Raw genomic sequence first — 18,418 nt, forward strand, 5'->3', positions numbered from 1 at the left:
TAGATGTAGTTCTGGGTGGAGACAAATGCTGTTTGTCAAGGAAGGCTCCAGGAAGATAGTTTTAAAGGAGAAACACAGTGCTAGCCTAAAAGGAAGGAGAATTTCTGTACCAAAGAAATGTGTAAAGCTCTATTCAATTTACCATGAATTATTAAATGCTCATTGTGTGTCTGGATACAGGAGGATGCTCTGGGAGAGCAAACAAGATACACTCCTTGCTTATGATCTACAATCAGGAACAATGTACAAAAATAAAGGCACTCAGATAACTGTGGTATTTTATTTTTTATTTCAGCTTTATTGAGGTAAAATTGACATATAAGATTTAAGATATTTAAAGTATACAGTGTGGTTATCTGGCATACATATACATTGTGAAATGATTCACAATGATTTCCCCATGGTGATAGGATTAACAATGGTGTTTTAATCTAAGTGTTTCATGAAATGAAGGCAAGTGTTCAAAAGGCAACTTTGTGTCCTTCACTTCCATCTTTCCATGTGGAGACTTGGTTTTCTATATGTGGTCCCAGGACCAGCAGCATCAGCATCAACTGGGATCTTGTTAGAAGTACATGTTGTGGGCTCCACCCAGACCTACTGAATTCTAAATGCTGGGGCCAGGGACCAGCAATCTGTTTTGTCACAAGTCCTCAAGGTATGGTGACACCTGCTGAAGATTGAGAACCACTGACAGAGTACTATTCCTGGCCCCACTCCAGGAATAGTACTGTCCCCCTCACTGTCACTTTGATTAGTGAGTTAAAGAAACAGCACTAATCATGCCGAGCTCAGCCCCTTCCATTTTTTTTATTGGTTGTTCTTTTTTATCCAGTGCCAAACTGACCAAAACACATGCACTGCAACCTGCTCATACATAAAAAAATCTAATTAAACCAGAATCTTTCCTGCGGTGTCTTGTGGAGGTTGCTTCACATTACTTCCGATGAGAAGTAAGTCTGTCTAATTTAGTTATGCAGAATTAGCAAGATAATTGGGCTATAGATCAAAAGCTAAGTGTTTAACCACCTGTCTCTATGTCTTGATTATCAGTTGTTCCAAACATAGGAGTGAGAAATGGGGTGTTATTTATCGCACCTTTAGAGCTCCAACATGGGTTGTAGTGAAAAGTGGACGGATGCAGGTTCAGGTTGCCTGCAGTAGAGAGACCTAGCTGAGAGAATAACAAGACACAAGAACCAGAGGAAATCCTAGAATTCTGTAAGTGAACCTAACTTTAGAAATAATCAGTTCTGATGTCTCATGTTACAAAAAAATAAAAATAAATAAGCAAAACATTGAAGGAACCAAAAGGTTTGCTCATGGTCACATTGCTAGTTAATGGTGGGAACAAGAGCAGAATCCAGGATACTTGGCTCCCAGCTGTGCACTTTCTGAGCAGGTGGACCAAAGCAGACAAGAGTGGAGAAACTTTCAAGTCCAAGAACGCAGATATTGCCAAGTAGAAGAACCAACCCTATGGATTTTCATTATGGGTAGTGAGTTCAAATCCAAGTGTTTTGTGCTCAGAGGAGCGCTCTGGCTCCAATCCACCTGTGCATGTTCTGTTGGCCTCTCTCACAGCCAAGGCTCAGGCTACACACACTACAGTGTGTTCAGTGTGTTCTAAACACTGCTTCATTTTCCTGTGCTTCTCCAAGTGTTGTTCTCTCAGCCTACAGTCTCTCACCGCTGCCCACATGTGCAAAAATCCTAACCTGTCTTGGAGAGAGCCAACTCAAATGCCATTCCTCTACAAAGTCTTCTCTGATTTCACCAATCAACCCTCACCACTGTGCCAACCCCATGGGATCTTCCACCACTCTGAATTCCCAGGACACTTTGTTTGTATATTACTTATTATGACAACACTTTCTACTTTGTGTTACAGCTATGCTTTACCCCTTGTATTAGAATATAAGCCCCTTAAGGGCAGGGGCCATATTTCATCTTTTGTTTTTGTTTTTTTTTTTTTTTTTGGTTTGATTCTAGTTTCTTTTTTTGTTGTTTTTGTTGAAGTATAATTACCATACAGTGTCATTATATTATTCTAGGTGTAGTACATAATGATTTATTGATTCCACACATTTCTCAGTGCTCATCCAGATAAGTATACTCTTAATTCCCTTTATCTATTCACCCATCCCTGTACCCACTTCACTTTGACAACCAACAGTTTTTTTCCCTATATTTGAGTGTATGGGGTTGTTTTTACTGTTTGTCTCACTTTTTCCTTTTTTGTTGTTGTTGTTTTATTTCTTAAATTGGTATAAGAGTGGAACCATTTGGTGTTTGTCTTACTCTGAACAGACTTATTTCACATAATATTATTTCCTCTAGGTCCATCCATGTAGTTACAAATGCCAAGATTCCATTCTTTTTTATAGCTGAGTAATATTCCATGACAGATAGATAGATAGACAAATAGATAATTTGATAGATATTACATCTTCTTTATCTATTCACCTATCAAGGGACATTTGGGTTGCTTCCATGTCCTGGCTATTGTAAACTATGCCACAGTAAACATAGGGGTGCATATATCTTTTTGAAATCATGTAACTAAAATGCTTTTGCCCTGAAGAGGAAATCAGCATCAAGAGAGAAAGGCAACCCACTGAATAAGGGAAGGTATTTGTAAATGATATATCCAATAATGGGTTAATACACAAAATACAGAAACAACTTATACAACTCAATCCACTTGAAAAATGGGCAGAGGAACTAAATAGACATTTTTCCAAAGATGATATACAGATGGCCAACAGACACTCGGAAAGGTGTTCACCATCACTAATCACAGCGAAATGTAAATTAACACTACAATTGGATATCACTTTAAACCTGTCAGGATGGCTAAAATCAAAAAGACAAAGATAAGCAAGTATTGTGGAGAAAAAGGAACCCTCAGGTACTCTTGTTGGGAATGTCAGTTGGTGCAGCCACTACGGAAAGCAGTATAGAGGTTCCTCAAAAAATTAAAAATAAAAGTACCTATGATCCAGTAATACTGCTACTGGTTATTTCTTTAAATAATCTCTACACACAACATGGGGCTCAAAGTTACCACCCTGAGAGAAAAAAATGCATGCCCTAGTGATTGAGCCAGCCAGGCACCCCACGGGTACTGGATATTTAAGCAAGGAAATAAAAAATGTTTTTTCTAGTTTCTTATAATAATAACATTTTAAAGCCAGTAAGCAACTACAGATACAATTCAAGTAGACAAGTAAAAAAAAAAAAAAAAAAAAAAAAAAAAGGGAAAATTAACAAAGATGCACACATCACTCCACAATATACACAGAGCTCTATTGGTGTTCACCCACCAACATCCCATGGGAGGCCCACCTTTCCCTGTGATCAAGAGTATTCCATTATTATGCAGGGGGACCTGACTGGGTCGATGATGTCAAACTGCATATGTACTGACACAGCTGAGTTCAAGGTCTACACTTTTTGCCCTGACTTAAGTGGGGATAGCGACCCAGCTGTGCTGGATCCCATAGGCGAAGTAGATAACAAACCCAATTAGCATCCAGACACCAAATACTATCCAGGTGCCAGCTGTCATCTGCATCATAAGGTAAACATTCACAAAGACGCTCAGTAGTGGGAGGAGAGGCAGGCAGGGACCTTAAAGTAAAGGGGACTGGAGCTCTGAGGCTGTCTCCAGATGACCCCAGTGATCCCAATGATGAGCACCAGGAGCAGCACAACCACCAAAATCCACACTGGGTCTCCAGAAAGCAGAACTGGCCCCTGGGTCAGCACCAGGCAAAGAAGAATGAGCAACAGACAAGCAGTGAGGAACAAACATGGACAACCCGGCCAGAGAGTGGAGTGGGGGTGGAACTACCTGGAAAAAGTAGTCGCTGTAGAGTCAGCCTCTCTGCTGCAGGTCCATTCTCCTCCTGCACCTGTGCTTCATTTTCCTCATTCTGCATCTCAGGATGATACCTGAGGATGAGAACACAAATCACAAACAGGGAATGAAAAATCAGGGACACAACTGACCTTAGGTCCAAGAGATCAGTGACTCCAAAGATGAATACAATGACTGGAATAGTTTCAACAAACACAATGATCATGATAAGAGAGTATTGGAAGAAAGAGATACGGGTAAGGACAGGGAACAGGAAGCCATCCTTTGCCATCATGTATAGCACCTGACGCATTTGCCACACAAAGCTCCAAAGGCTGGCGGAAAGAATGCACAGCAATGCAAAAGCTACCTGGTAGACAGGGACCCAGCCAATATGGAGAAATACCTCAGGCAAGGTGCTCCCAGGTTGGAGCTGGTAGTAAGGCACCATAAGCGTGAATGCTGAAGAGACACCAAAATACACCAAAAAGCAGATGAACAGTGAAATCACAATGCCAATGGGGATGGAACGCTGGGGACTCTGGGCTTTTTCAACTCTGGTAACAATATGGTTGAAACCAAGACATGCATAGAAACAGGTAGCTGATCCACCAAGAATCCCCTTGAAGCCAAAAGGCACAAATCCTCCAGAGCCCAGAGGGCCCAAGCTCGAGGTGTCATTGAGTCCAGCCTTTACGTAGTCCTCTTCTGTGAGCTTCCAGTTGTGCAGGTCCCCCTTAATGAAGCCAGAGGTTATGACAAAGCTGAGAGCCAAAAGTTTCACCAATGTGACCAGTTTGGCAGCTGTGGAACTCAATAATGATGCGGAATACCAAAGACTCCTGAATTCCATGAACAACAACACAAAACTCAGAGCAGAGAATTCTAGATATTTTGTAAGGACAGGGGGAACATGTGCTGAGATGCTCTCTTGCACAGTCTGAGACAGTCGGTTCCCACACAGGTTGTCAAAAGTTAACATCCATGTGATGAACACAATGGCTTTCTCAGCAACAAGGGAGAGGATGAGGTTCCAGCCAGTGATGAAGGCCCAGAGTTCACCTATAGTGACAAAGCTTTAGAGATATGCAGAGCCAGAATGGGGAATGCGGGTACTAATCTCTGCATAGCACAGCCCAGCCAACAGAGAAGATAGGCCAGCCACCAAAACGCAGATCACAAAAGATGGTCCTGCTTGATTTCTGACCACCTCACCAGCCAGGACATACACACCTATACCCACTGTGTGGCCCACACCCCAGGTCACTAAATCCAGAGTGCTCAATCTTCTCCGTGGGTCATTCTCAGCCACTGGTTCCTTCAGCGTAGGTCTGCGTACCAGTTTTTGACCAAATCTACGAAGTGCCTGATGCAGCATCTAGCTGGAACTGAAGAGGATTCCAGGATCAGAGAGCTGCAGCAAGTCCAGGGAGCAGAGTCTGGGATCAGGTTTGGTGAGGCTGAATTTAGCCAAGTTGAGTTGGGGTTGATGAGGTTTGTTACTCAGGCTTCAAAGCTGCTCCTTTGTATTTCACCTGGTATGTAATAGCCCTTCCTAAACCCTAAATAAACAATAAATATTTACTGAACAATGGTATACAACCAACTTATGAAAGTTCACAACCACAGCTCAGAAGTTCCCACGTCACCTGTTGCAGCCCGAGTATCACAGAAACTGAAACAAAAGATCATAAAAAATGAATGCCATTTACCCCCCAGAAAAGTGCCAAATATCTATCAATATTCTCCTTTTTACACACCACATGACAAAATCCCATTTGGTTTCATCTAACTCATGTAGCCTCGTGGGCTAATTAAGCTGTAGGACACAAAAGGTATGAAGCTATTGTGCAACAATTTATAGATGAGATGTTTGTGTGGTGCTTCAGCATAAGTTATGACACATTAATTCATGGACTAGAGGACCTCGTTGTAGGTACAGAACCAATTCTCAAATATCATCTGAGTTTAAAATACAAATATTGGTCCCACTGTCTTAAAACTCTTTACGCCCAAATCAGTACCCAAGATCAGATGGCCCCCTTTCTCCTCATCCTGCATCATCCATTTAGCTGTACTGATGGCAAGGAAAGTACAGTCCAACCCTTCCCTTTACCCATCTAGGCCAACAGGGAGCACTGTGAGAAGAGAGGAAGAGGGAGAAAGAAGCAAGGCCTTCATAATTCCCAGAAAGAACTAGAGGACTCTCTCGTGAGGAAACACAGGAGAAATAGGTGCATACACCAACCAAGTGTCCATTACTAAGGAAGAAGAGCCAGAAAGGGCATTTTGTGAATTCTGACATTCAGTAAACCTCACCCAAAGCAACAAGGCAAAACTTACTACAGTTTATATGTCCACATTTATGAGAGTGTGATGGGTAGGAAGGAAAGCAGTAGGTCACCTAGCTCAGTTGCTCACAGCCAAAACAATTCGTTCTGTCTCCTCCCTCTCTGGGTTCCAGGAGAGAAGGTGAGCTCACTTCTGGAGAGAGTCTTCTCACTGGCCACACTGTGCTCTATAAACATCCTGGGCCATCTGTGATGTCAGTGGCCAGCCACCTGGAGACCCTGCCCTGCTCTGTGAGCTTATATTAAAACACAAACTTGTAACTCCCTCTTAATTTTCTACCATAGTTATTTTTCACTAGCTCAAACCATGGTCTCAATATGCCAAATACGTTTTGTTACTCAAGGAGCCCTACATGTGGTTCCTCCTTCCCCTTCCTCCACTGCTGCTATTCAAATGGCACCCTCCATCAAATGGAGCAAGACTTTGGTGAACAATTCACAGCAATGTCTCAGAAATGAATACAGAAAAACAGAAAACAAAGTCATGCAGCCCCCATTCTCACTACTTGGGGTTTGGTTGTGAGAGAATTTTAGGAAATGTTGTCAAAGGGTTTTAAGGCAGAAAGACCAAGTCAAAATTGAACTGTCTTCTCTACATATTATCAAAAGGAATCTTAATGTTATGGGTCAAAGCTTCTGTGTACAAATCCATCTAGACTCCTTATTTGCCACCCACCAGTTCCAAGGTTATGATTTACTAACAAGCACACAACATAGACAGAGTCAATACTTAACTCATGGAATCTTGCTACACTATGAATAGCATTGACATGTTGCCCACCTACCCCCAGGCTTCAAATCCTTCAGTGGTTCCCCACTGCCCTTCCTTCATAGTCCGTCCTTCCTTCCTTCCTTCCTTCCTTCCTTCCTTCCTTCCTTCCTTCTTCCCTCCCTCCCTCCTTCTTTCCTTCCTCTTCCTTCCTTCCTTCTTTCCTTTCTTCCTTCCTTCCTTCCACCTCCTCCCTCCCTTCCTTCCTTCCTTCCTTCCTCCCTCCCTCCTTCTTTCCTTCCTTCCTTTCTTCCTTCCTTCATCATCTGAGCTGTGTTGATTCTTCCAGCCTGATCCCCTGTCCACTTCCTGCTGCAGCTGTAAGAATCAACACTCAACCTGGTCCCTTGCCTCCAACGTCCTCTTGTCCAGTTTGCGTAGCTAACCCCACTTCTCTTTAGTTCCCAGCTCAGAAGTTGCTTTCCCAGGAAGCCTCCCCTGACCTTATGCTGCCGTTCCTGTGTGTTTTTATAGCACCTAGCTTACCCCATGTGCCATCTATCCTAATGTACCAGAATTTCTGCTCAGCTGCCTGTGTCTTCTATCAAAGTGTGAGTTAGATTCTCAATAGATACTTATTGAACAAATACACAAACTGAGAATACAAATCTGAAAGAGAACATAATCCAGAATTCCTACCTAATTGCCTTTGAGATTTAATACTTTGTAGCCAAACAGTATTTGTAATCCTGATTTAGGTAAAGATATAAATCATATTACCATCCTTGTAGAAGGCAAGCAAAATGAAAAGTGTGAAGGGAAGACAAACTGATGAAACCTTACTGTACATCATTCATGGCAGGTATAAGCCACACATGGTGACAAAGAATTGTCACATGTTTTGAAGATATCAGGCCCTATAATCTAGGTGGGATGTCCTAAGGCAGAGGTTCTTACTTTGGGGGACAGAGGGAGGCATAATGAAGACACCGGGGAACACTTTCAAACTTCATATCCTGTCCCTCTGGAGATTCTTGTCCACTAGCCCTGTGCTTCCCATTGCTACTGTAAATCACCTCAAATGACAAGAAATTTTCCTCAATTTCAAAGGGGAGAGATTACAAAAGCTTCCTTCACAGGAAAGCAGCACAGTTTAGCATTTAGTAGTAAAGGCTCTGCAGGCACATGATTCAGGTTCAAATCACAACTCAACCTTATACTGGGTACTTTGGACAAATTAGTTAACCTCTCGGTGCTTTAGTTTCAATAACAGTCAAATGAAAGTAAAAGTACCTCATAGGATAATTGTGAGGCATAACAGAAATTATGCCTATAAAGTAGTTAGCTCAGTGCCTAGCAAACAATATGCAATTAATATAATCTACCTAAAGTTTAATATTGAAATCCGATCCAAATTCCCAAATTTGAAAATCAGTTAGTCTTTATAAATTTCTAGCCCCAAAATCATCCACTAAAATTCGAGCCTGTTAGCTCGCCCTCATGAAACAATGAAAACAGCTTTATTCCATATACTTTGCCTTGAAATGCTACGTACCCCAATTAGACACCCCCCTACATGGTGCTAAACACTTGGAGGTTCTAAGCTCACTGGGTTAGTTCAGGCATCAAGAAAATGAAAGCCGTAAACAACAACAACAACATCATCATCATCATCATCATCATCATCATCATCATCAATATTTTTGCCTATGGATGCCTCATCTTATTCCGAGAAGGGGCAGTTCTGGATACTATAGTACTAAGAGCAATGAACATTATGTCAGAAATTTTGGATTTGAACCTTTCCTCATCCACTTCACTATATAAACCAGGGTTATTTGCTTGATCTCTCTAAGCCTCAGGTTTCCTCACCCACAAGGAACCTTACTTCACTTCCCTTACAGGATCCACATAAAAATTTGATGAGAAGATATAAAACATCACCCACTGCTGGTGGGAGTATAGCTGGGGTCACCATCCTGAAGCACAATCAGTGGAATTAAGAATGCACGCACCCTCCCACTCCGAAATCCCTCTCTGAGATATACACCCCAGGGAAACTCTGTCCTGAGTTTATAAGGAGACTCATATGAGCGAGTTCATCACAGGACTGTTTCTGATTTGGAGCTATGCCAGCCTCTGTTACTAGAGGAATGTGTAAGTAAAATGTGTCATATATATACAATGAAATATTACACAGCAGTCAGAAATTTTAAAAAGTAGATTAAAGATAACAACATGGGTACATTTCAGAAACAATGTTAAGTAACGGAAGTAGAAGCAGGATGAGGTATACAGCAGTTACATTTATATACATTTACAAAACAGCCAAAGAGCGTTGCCTATTTGTCAAGGATATGCACATACCTGTTAAAATTTTCATGTCATTCTCTGATAAAACCTTCTACTGGTTTCTCCTTTTATGCAGAGTAGAAGCCAATGTTTGCATTTACAATGACCTACAAAGTCCTACAGTATTTGTCACTGACCCACCTGCTACTCAGCCTCTGTTTCTGTCTTTCCCCCACTCATATTTCTCTAGCCCCCTAACCATTCTGAACTCCTAACATACGAGGCAAGACCCTACCTCAGGGCCTTTGTACTTGCTGTCCCTATGACCATACCACTTCTAGCCCAGATAGCCCCATGGTTGCTCACTTCACTGCATTTGGTAAAAGAACATGTATAGCATAGCCTTCCTTAATCACCATATATAAAACTACAATCTGCTCCTAACCACCCATGCCATCCCTTATCCCCATGCCCTCATTTTCCTAATAGCACTTGTCACTATTCAAGGTACTATATCTTTTAAATAATTGTATTATTTCCTCACACCAAAAGATGTATATTTCATGAAAGCAGGAAATTTTTATTGTTTTGCTCTTGGCCTAGTTCCCACACTACAACTGTGTATTTGTAGAGTGAAGGAATGTATCTAAATACACATATAGAGCAGGGATTGGGAGAACATTTGTTATATACACTGAAGGAAGTGCCTCCAGTGAGGAGGGGAAATAATAGAGATCAAGATGAAAGGGGTAAAATAAAATGCATTGAAAAGGGGCCCAACAGGAAGCAATGATGCTCAGTCCATGGCTGAGGGAGGGGTTGACTCCACTCTGTGCACTTCAGTTTCAACAAGGAATTGCATGAGATAATGTTGTGGGAGTTTAGTTGAAGGGTAACTGTACCCTGTAATTGTCAGGACATGGAGAACACAGAGAAGGAATAGCTGCTAGAAAGAGGGTGGAGAACAAGGGAAGATGGGGCACCCCTCTTACCAGTTCCCTCCAAACCCATTTCCCTTTGCCCAATTCCTCTTTTGCCCTCATCTCCTTCAACTGTTCTGGAGTTTCCTTACTGGGCACTAAGGACACTTGTACCATGTTTCTCTCTCTGGGGAACCATCTCCAGCCAACAACCTCCCAACAAAGATACAACAGTGGTTCTTGTCATTTGCTGAATCACAGACCCCTCTGAGGTTAGTCACCTCAAAAAAATGTCCTACAGTCTTCTGAAGTCCATTCATAGATGCTGAGCAGGAATCCCAGAGGAGGACCATCTGAATGGCAGGGTCAGAGATGGGTAAGCCTTTTGATCATTTCTGTTTCCCTCAACTGTGTTGTGCAGGGTGGTCCTTGTGCTCTTTCCACATTTACTGAAGATGAGGGACAGTGGGCTGCAGACAAAGTATGAAGATACCAGAGAAACAACCCAAAGAACAAAATATCTGGGAATTAAATTACCACGTTTCATTACTCCAACACAAGCAGGCAGAAGAAAAATGAACAAGCAAGCTTACAGAAGACAAAGCAAAGCCATGATTGGGAATCCTGAGAAAGCCTACCACAAATCCAGTTCATAACAATACACAAAAACATCATCCTCAAGTGCTATTTTCAGAAAGGCCCTTTCTCTGTGCAGTAACTTACAATTATTCCAATAGTTTATATTCAGTCCAGACTCTCTGACCCACCTCTCAGAACCCTGCCCTAAAGCTTCCTCTACCCTCAGGCCCATCACCTCCCTCCTAGCTCAGCTCCTCACATCTTGACTTACCCTTCCTGGGATGAACCTTTGGCCTGAGTAAGTGCCTGTCCTGCCAGGGATGCCCTCCTCACTCCGTTTTTTCCTGTTGCCATGTTCTAGGTCTTCTCAGTCCCATTCTACAATGTTTTCCCTTGTGTAAGGGAAGCATTTCCTAAGGCATCTTGACTGGTCCCATCTCCAACCTCCCTCCAATACCCATCTGCACTTAAGGTCCATCCTGATGCTCAGCTAAAACTAATTTTCCCTTTCTGTGTGCTGGTGTCCTGCATGTGTCACTTAAATTCCTTTATAGTCTAAAAAGCTTCCAGAGGGCAGAGCCAGGATCTATCTACCTCCTTCTTCTGGAATCCACACTCCCACCTCCAACCTCACTACCCAGGACAAGAATCTGCTCATAATGATATGAAGCAACCGTAAGAGGCATTTAGGACAGAGAAAATAAATTTATATATATATAAATATATATATATATATATATATATATATACATATATATATATATAAATAAATAAATATATATATATATATATAATTTGTTTTGCTTGTTTTGTTTTCTGTTTATTTGTTTGGGTATTTGTGTTTGTTTTTGTTTTTGAAAGAGAGAAAGGGCCAAACAGAGGTGTAAACAGGAGAGTAGAACAAGCACCATCATCTACTTCAAGCACATTTCCAGGATATTTCCCTAATGAGGGCCCTGGGTCTGTGAATCTCATTTTAACTAGGAAACAGTCTCTCCAAAGGAGGTGCTTGGTGCATAGGAGGTGCTGAAAGAAATGCAGAGAGAGGCCAGGGAACATGAAGCCAGCTTGTATGAATTCCACAATGCCCCCAACTCCCCCTTCCCTCCCTCTCCTCCAAGTATTTCTCTCAGTCTCTGAACTCCTTCCGAACTCCAAAACCAAAGTTCCATCCCAAGTCTCCCACAACAACTCCTGTCAAGTCCAACAATCCACCCATTAAATTGCAGTCTGTCTTCCCCTCCCAGCCAGTCCCAACCACTGCTCTTTAGCCTAGAGGTCATTGTGTTCGCTGCTCTGTCTCTGAGAAGGGTACGGCCCTCATCTGGACATTTCCTTTTCAAAACATTTTCTAAGACAGTAAGTTCTACTGGCTCCTCTGGCTGGGTGTTAACACTCTTGCCCATCAGGAAGTTGGCCTAGTGTTTCCACCTGAATAGCCTCAAAGAGAGTTTGGATACCAGTTTTTTTGCTAGAAATTTGATAAAGACTCGAGAGGAAGGCTAATGAGGCTGTTAAATAATTATTTTACTTCCCAAAGTTCCAGAGAAGTGGATTTAAATATAACATCTGCAGAGATCATAGCAATCCTCTGTATCCAAACATAAATCCTTTCTCACCTAAAGTATACGAAAACTCTCTTCCTCCTTAAAATTTCTGGACAATGAAGACTCTGGAGCCAATCCAACTAGTGACTCCCAAACACTCAACTATAAAGGTTTTTAGAAAGCTGAGCTACCCCAGAGTTTCTCAAGTCCTAACTCAAGCAGCCCTGCAACTGAGGTAGCGGCAGTCATGAATACAGGAGTAGAAGCTTTGAGTTCAGGGCAAGAGTTTTAAGTAAAGGTAAATGTTGTGTACATGTACAGCAACATGTCCAAGAGTGAAAGAGTTCACAAGGCATATGAAAAGGCAAATGAACAAAAGCCACCATGAACACTGGGGCTGAGTCTAATACCCAAGGGTAGAAGAAATTGGTTTCCAAAATCAAATGAAAAATGGAATCTTCCCAATTTCTCCTTCTGTTTGGCCTTCTCTTCAAGTCTGTGTCCAATCATGGTCTTTCATTTATATGTTCAACTAATATACTGATTCTCATTTATTCAGCACTGCAGATGAAGCAGAAAAAGCACAGAAATCTCTCCACACAAGTTCGTTACATCCTGTAGTTGAAAGCAAACAATAAACAAATAAGTTGTATGCATATACATTGTGTTGGATTTGCAATCAGCACTGCAGAGAAAAGGGAAGCAAGAAAAGGTTAGGATGTGTTCAGAGAGGGTGTTGTGATTATAAAATGGGTGATCTAAGAGAGCCTCACCTTCACACTGTTGTGCAACTTGTTGCACAGAATTTGTTCATCTTCCTCAGCTGAAACTCCATACCCATAAACATTAACTCCCCATTCTTCCCTCCCTGCAGTCCCTGGCACCACCATTCTACTTTCCCTCTCTGAATTTGACTACTGTAGGTACCTCATATAAGTGGAATCACACAATATTCTCCTTTTGTGACCAACTTATTTCGCTTAGCATGTGTCTTCAAGGTTCATCCGGGTTGGAATATATGTCAGAATGTCCTTCCTCTTTAAGGCTGAATAATACTCCATTGTGTATCTCCCACATCTTGTTCACATTCCATCCACTGGCGGATTCACCTTTTAGCTGTTATGAATAATGCTGTTATGAATATGTGAATAGAAATATCATCTTGAGTCCTTCCCTGAATTCTGTGGGACCAGAACCAGAAGTGGGATTCCTGGATCCTATGGTAATTGGATATGTAGTTTTTGAGACATCACCATGTGTATGTATATGTATATATGTATGTGTGTGTGTATATATATATACATATAAATATACATATACATATACACACATACATATATACATATACATACACACACCACATCTTCCATATCCATTCATCAGTTGATGGACATTATGGATGTTACCATAATTTGGCTATTGTTGATAGCGCTGCAATAAACATTGGGGTGCATGTGCCCCAAATCAGCATTTTTGTATCCTTTGGATAATTACCTACTAGTGCAATTGCTGGGTCATAGGGTGGTTCTATTTTTAATTTTTTGAGGAATCTCCATACTGTTTTCCAGAGTGGCTGCATCAGTTTGCATTCCCATCAGCAGTGCAAAAGAGTTCCCCTTCCTCCACATCCTCACCAGCATCTGTTGTTTCCTGAGGTGTTCATTTTAGCCATTCAGACAGGTGAGATGTGGTGTCTCATTGCAGTTTTGATTTGTATTTCCCTGATGATGAATGAGGCTCACCATCTTTTCATGTATCAAAATAACACCAGGATTCTTTACAGAGCTAGAACAAACAATCCTAAAATTTTTATGGAACCCAAATAGCCAAAGTAACGTTGAGAAAGAAAACAAAAGCGTGGAGGCATCACATCCGTACTTTAAGCTGAATGACAAAGCTGTAATCATCAAGAGAGCATGGTATTGGCACAAAAACAGACACATAGATCAATCGAATAGAACAGAAAACTCACAAATGGGCCCACAAATATATGGCCAATTAATCTTCAACAAAGCAGGAAGGAGTAGCCAATGGAAAAAAGTCTTTTCGGCAAATGGCGCTGAGAAAACTGGACAGCAACATGCAGAACAATGAAACCGGACCACTTTCTACACAACAATAAATTCAAAATGAATGAAAGACCTAAATGGGAGGCAGAAAATTGTCAAAATCCTACAGGAGAAAACAGGCAGCAACCGCTTTGACCTTGGCCGCAGTAACTTCCTAGTAGACATGTCTCCAGAGGCAGGGAAAATAAAAGCAAAAATGAACTATTGAGACCTCATCAAGATAAAAGGCTTCTACACAACAAAAGAAACAATCAACAAAACTAAAAGGCAACCAACGAGAATATATTTGCAAATGACATATGGAATCAATGGTTAGGATCCAAAATCTATAAAGAGTTCATCAAACTCACACCAAAAAAAAAAATAAATAAATAAAATAAGCCAGTGGAGAAATGAGCAGAAGATATGAATAGACACTTTTCCAAAGCAAACAACCAGATGGATACAGACACATGGAAATGCCTAGTACATTTAGTTTTATAAATCTGTTCAACTCTACACATTTCTTTTGCATATATTTCATTTGATGCTCAGTAACAGACTACAGAAGCAGGTATTAGTGCTATTTTACAGATAATGAAACTAAGGCACAGAGAGGTTAAGTAAGTTGCCTCAAGCCACAGAGCTGGTAAGGGACAGAGCAAAGATTCAAATGACTGCACTGTGGTGCCCCCTTCTGTAAATTAGGCTCTGGGAAGCAGCCAGACCTGGTGCCTACTTGTGTGAGGGAGAAGTGACCCCCAGATGGCAAAAGACCTGCAGCCCTTCTCAGCATGTTCTGCCCAGGAGAGCTTGGCCAAGTGGAGGCCTCATCTGGGAAGTGGGGATGTCATACCTTACCCTCTGAATATGAAAGGCTAAAGCAGATCATTTACTAAAGATATTTGAGCTTTAAAACACAAGATTCAATCTATGGAAGGGGTGGATGAGGGGATAGCCAGGATAAGGGCTCAAAGCCTCAGTCTTCCCATTACCTCTCCTCACCCTATCCCTGTCTCCCTCTCCCTCTTTCTGTCTCCTGACCCCCAGGGGTCTCTTCCCCACCTGTCTAGGCATAGGCAGCTATCTCCCCCAAGCCATGGCTCACTAGCCTATGCAGTTGAGGCTCATTCATCCTCAAGCCTATGAGGACACATCACAGCCAGGGACGTCAGCCTAGCTTCCCAGCATCTTGCCCACCCAGCCCAGGGTCACTGTGGAGCTACAACCATGGCACATTTTACATTGCTGCCCCACATCTCTACCACCTGTAACACCCTGTCATATACTATCCCTTGAGGGTGGGTTCTCCAAGCTCTCTGTCTCTCCTGCAGACCCTGCCTCCTCCATCCCTCTGCCTCCCTAACATACTTTTTCTAACCCCCCCCACACCTACATGTTTCTGCCTCATCTGCCTATAAAGTTCATATTATCTCCCTCAATGTCATGTACTTACTGAGAGCTCTAGCTTATCTGATCCTCTCCTCTCTGTTCTCCTGTTCCTTGATAAATAAATGAGTATTATTCTTCTTGTCTCCTAGGACACCTTCTAGAGTTCTGTGTCTCCTCCATCTTCCCACCTTTGGTGTTTGTCTGTCTCCCATTGTCCGAGTCACAAGGCCTGGTCCAGTTGCCTTTGACCAACTCAGGTCACAAACATTTGCTGGGGGAGTTCCTAGAGTGCTGTGTCTCTCTGTCTTGGCTCTCAGCCTCATCTCACCAGCTGCCAGGAGCTCCCACAGGACAGGGCCCTGCTCCCCCCTCTAGGTCTCCCCTCACTGACCAGCACATATAGAGTGTAGAGTGTGTGATTCGCTGATTCTGCTCCCTTGGAGAAAAGAGGGAACTGAGAAAGAAACCCAAGCAGGGACATCTGAGCCTACACTGCCCTGTGAGGTTTAGTGTCAGGGAAGCAGGAAGCTGGAGGGAATCCATCTCTAGTGGGGCAATGCTTTCTTTAGAGATCATAGGGCACCTGTGTGTGCATGTGGGTGGGTGTGCATGTGTGTATGTGTGTGTATGTGTGTGTATGAGTTTACGCACACACACCTAACAACACAAATGAAGGGGAGAGGAAGATGTGCATATGAGGCTCCAGGAGTCCAAGTCCTGTCTGGAGGTGAGAGTGTTCTGGGAGCTGGACTCCCAGACCCTCTGCAGCCCCAGCAGACACAAGCCCATGACTACAGGGACAGAGGGGGGCCAGCACAGCCACCACAGGATGAATGGAGGCTAGACTTTGGGCAGACTCTATCCTCCCTGGGTTGGAATTTGTTCCATTAAGTGCACAATTCACATGGTTTTCTGTGTTCTGTGGTTCAGTCCAGTCCCCATGCTCCCTTCTTGTCCACACTTATGGGCGTTTCCTGTGTTCAGAGCTTAGAGTACTTGTTAGGTTGAACTGTATGAAATTCTTGATGGTCACTTGGTTTTGGCTTCTTTAGTCTATTACTTCAGTTTTTCCCTCTTCTAGACATTTTTTGGACTCCAGGATAAGCAGAACAGACTGAGGAAGGACAAATAATAAGAGCTAATATTTACTGAGCACATACTACATGCTGAGAGTGTTGCATCCTGACCACAGCACTAATTCTCACTACAGTCCCAGGAATTATTTCCTGCAGCCATTGCAATTACTTCCCACCTTTCACAGGTGAGTGAGTCCACGTGAAGAGGCTACATGGGGAGGAACAGGGCTGGGATTCCAGATCAGCCCAAGACCTCCTGCTTCACCACAGCCCCACCACCACCATCCCACCCACTGTCCCCAACCAGGGGAGTCCTGGCAGAGACTGGGAGCCAGAAGGCAATGCCTGCAGCTACACAAAAGGAAGGGGGAGGAGGACACAGGCCAAACTAGAACTCTGGAGTGGGCAGAAGAGCCCCCATGGAAGCGGCAGGGGCAAAGCCCAGGAACCACACCTGATATCCAGCAGGAGAGGGGTCAGTGGGAGAGAGCAACCCAGCAGAAGCACACTGAGGGCCAGGACTCACACTGGGAGGTGACTACAGCTTCAGGCAGCACCTGAGAGCGGGGAAGGAGGACCTGCAAGGAGAGGCCAAGCAAGGTGTAGACAGAGCAGAAGATGGTGACACAGAGGAACCAGGTTACAGAGTCTAGGACACCAGGGAGTGAGAGGTAGTGATGGCCTGGGCTCAGAAAGATTCAGTCCAGGAGGAAGTATGAAAAATCTGAGCAAGGGAGAGAACCTGCAGAGGGAATGTGGAACTGAGGCAAATTGAGGAACCCACGGATAGAGGCAGTGCTCAGAGAGGGGGAGCAGGAGTCAGCCTAAAAGAGTGCAGAGAAGGGGGGTGAGGTGGAATTGGGAAGGATTGAAGGAGGTGGCGCGCGCGCACACACACACACACACACACACACTCTTACAAGGTGAAAGGAGCAGTTGTCTGCATATTGGCTTCCAGGTCCCAGTGAGGGATTGAGTCTACCCTACCCCTCCCCACTTTATCAAGTGGGAGCACTGGACATTCTGGAAGGGCACTCAAGGTCCACCTCTGCCAGGTATCTATGAGTCTGGAGAATTCTGTGAGAAGAGGAGTGAGGAGAGGCAGGAGGCTCACAGAGGGTCTTTGCAGGGTGTGCAGAACAGAAAGACTGACAGCTTTGCCTCTGCATCCTGGGTGAGAACTGCACAGCGGCTCTTTGAACCCCTCAGAGAGGTCCCCTTGGTTCAACCAATCAAGGGAAGACATGTGGTAGGTCTTCAAATATGGGAAGGGGAAGATAAAAAAATGTGTATCTGTCTTTTATCACTTCATGGCACCTGTAACTCTTCTTGTACATAGGAAGTTTTCAATAAAGTTATTTGCTCATCTTTCAACAGGTACCCAAAAATAAGTGCCGAAATCATTGGATATCAATCTCTTTCAATACTCAATCCCACACCCACCCTCACTCACTCACCCCCAGAAACTCAGTATCTACCCCCAGGACAGTTTCCCCTGCCAAGCCTTCCAAGCACCCCAGTGATAATGAGACCTGAGCTCAAATCCCAGTCATTCCAACACCTCCTCCTTCATCACGTACCTGGTGTCCCTCCCTCCACCTCTCCCCCTTACCCATCCAATGCAACTTGGCCCCCTGGATGT

The 18,418-nt window shown here is 43.3% G+C and overlaps 1 protein-coding gene and 1 pseudogene across 1 annotated transcript in view; both read right to left on the minus strand.

Moving 5' to 3' along the window:
- The window catches only part of LOC122224327, a 103,541-nt pseudogene extending 98,301 nt beyond the window's left edge, over positions 1–5,240 (minus strand).
- The window catches only part of LOC122224314 (cationic amino acid transporter 3-like), a 435,603-nt gene that overhangs the window by 398,318 nt on the left and 18,867 nt on the right, over positions 1–18,418 (minus strand). The gene's annotated exons all lie outside the window — the stretch shown is intronic.

This window comes from Panthera leo, chromosome B4 (assembly GCF_018350215.1).
Source record: "Panthera leo isolate Ple1 chromosome B4, P.leo_Ple1_pat1.1, whole genome shotgun sequence".
Lineage (NCBI taxonomy): Eukaryota > Metazoa > Chordata > Mammalia > Carnivora > Felidae > Panthera > Panthera leo.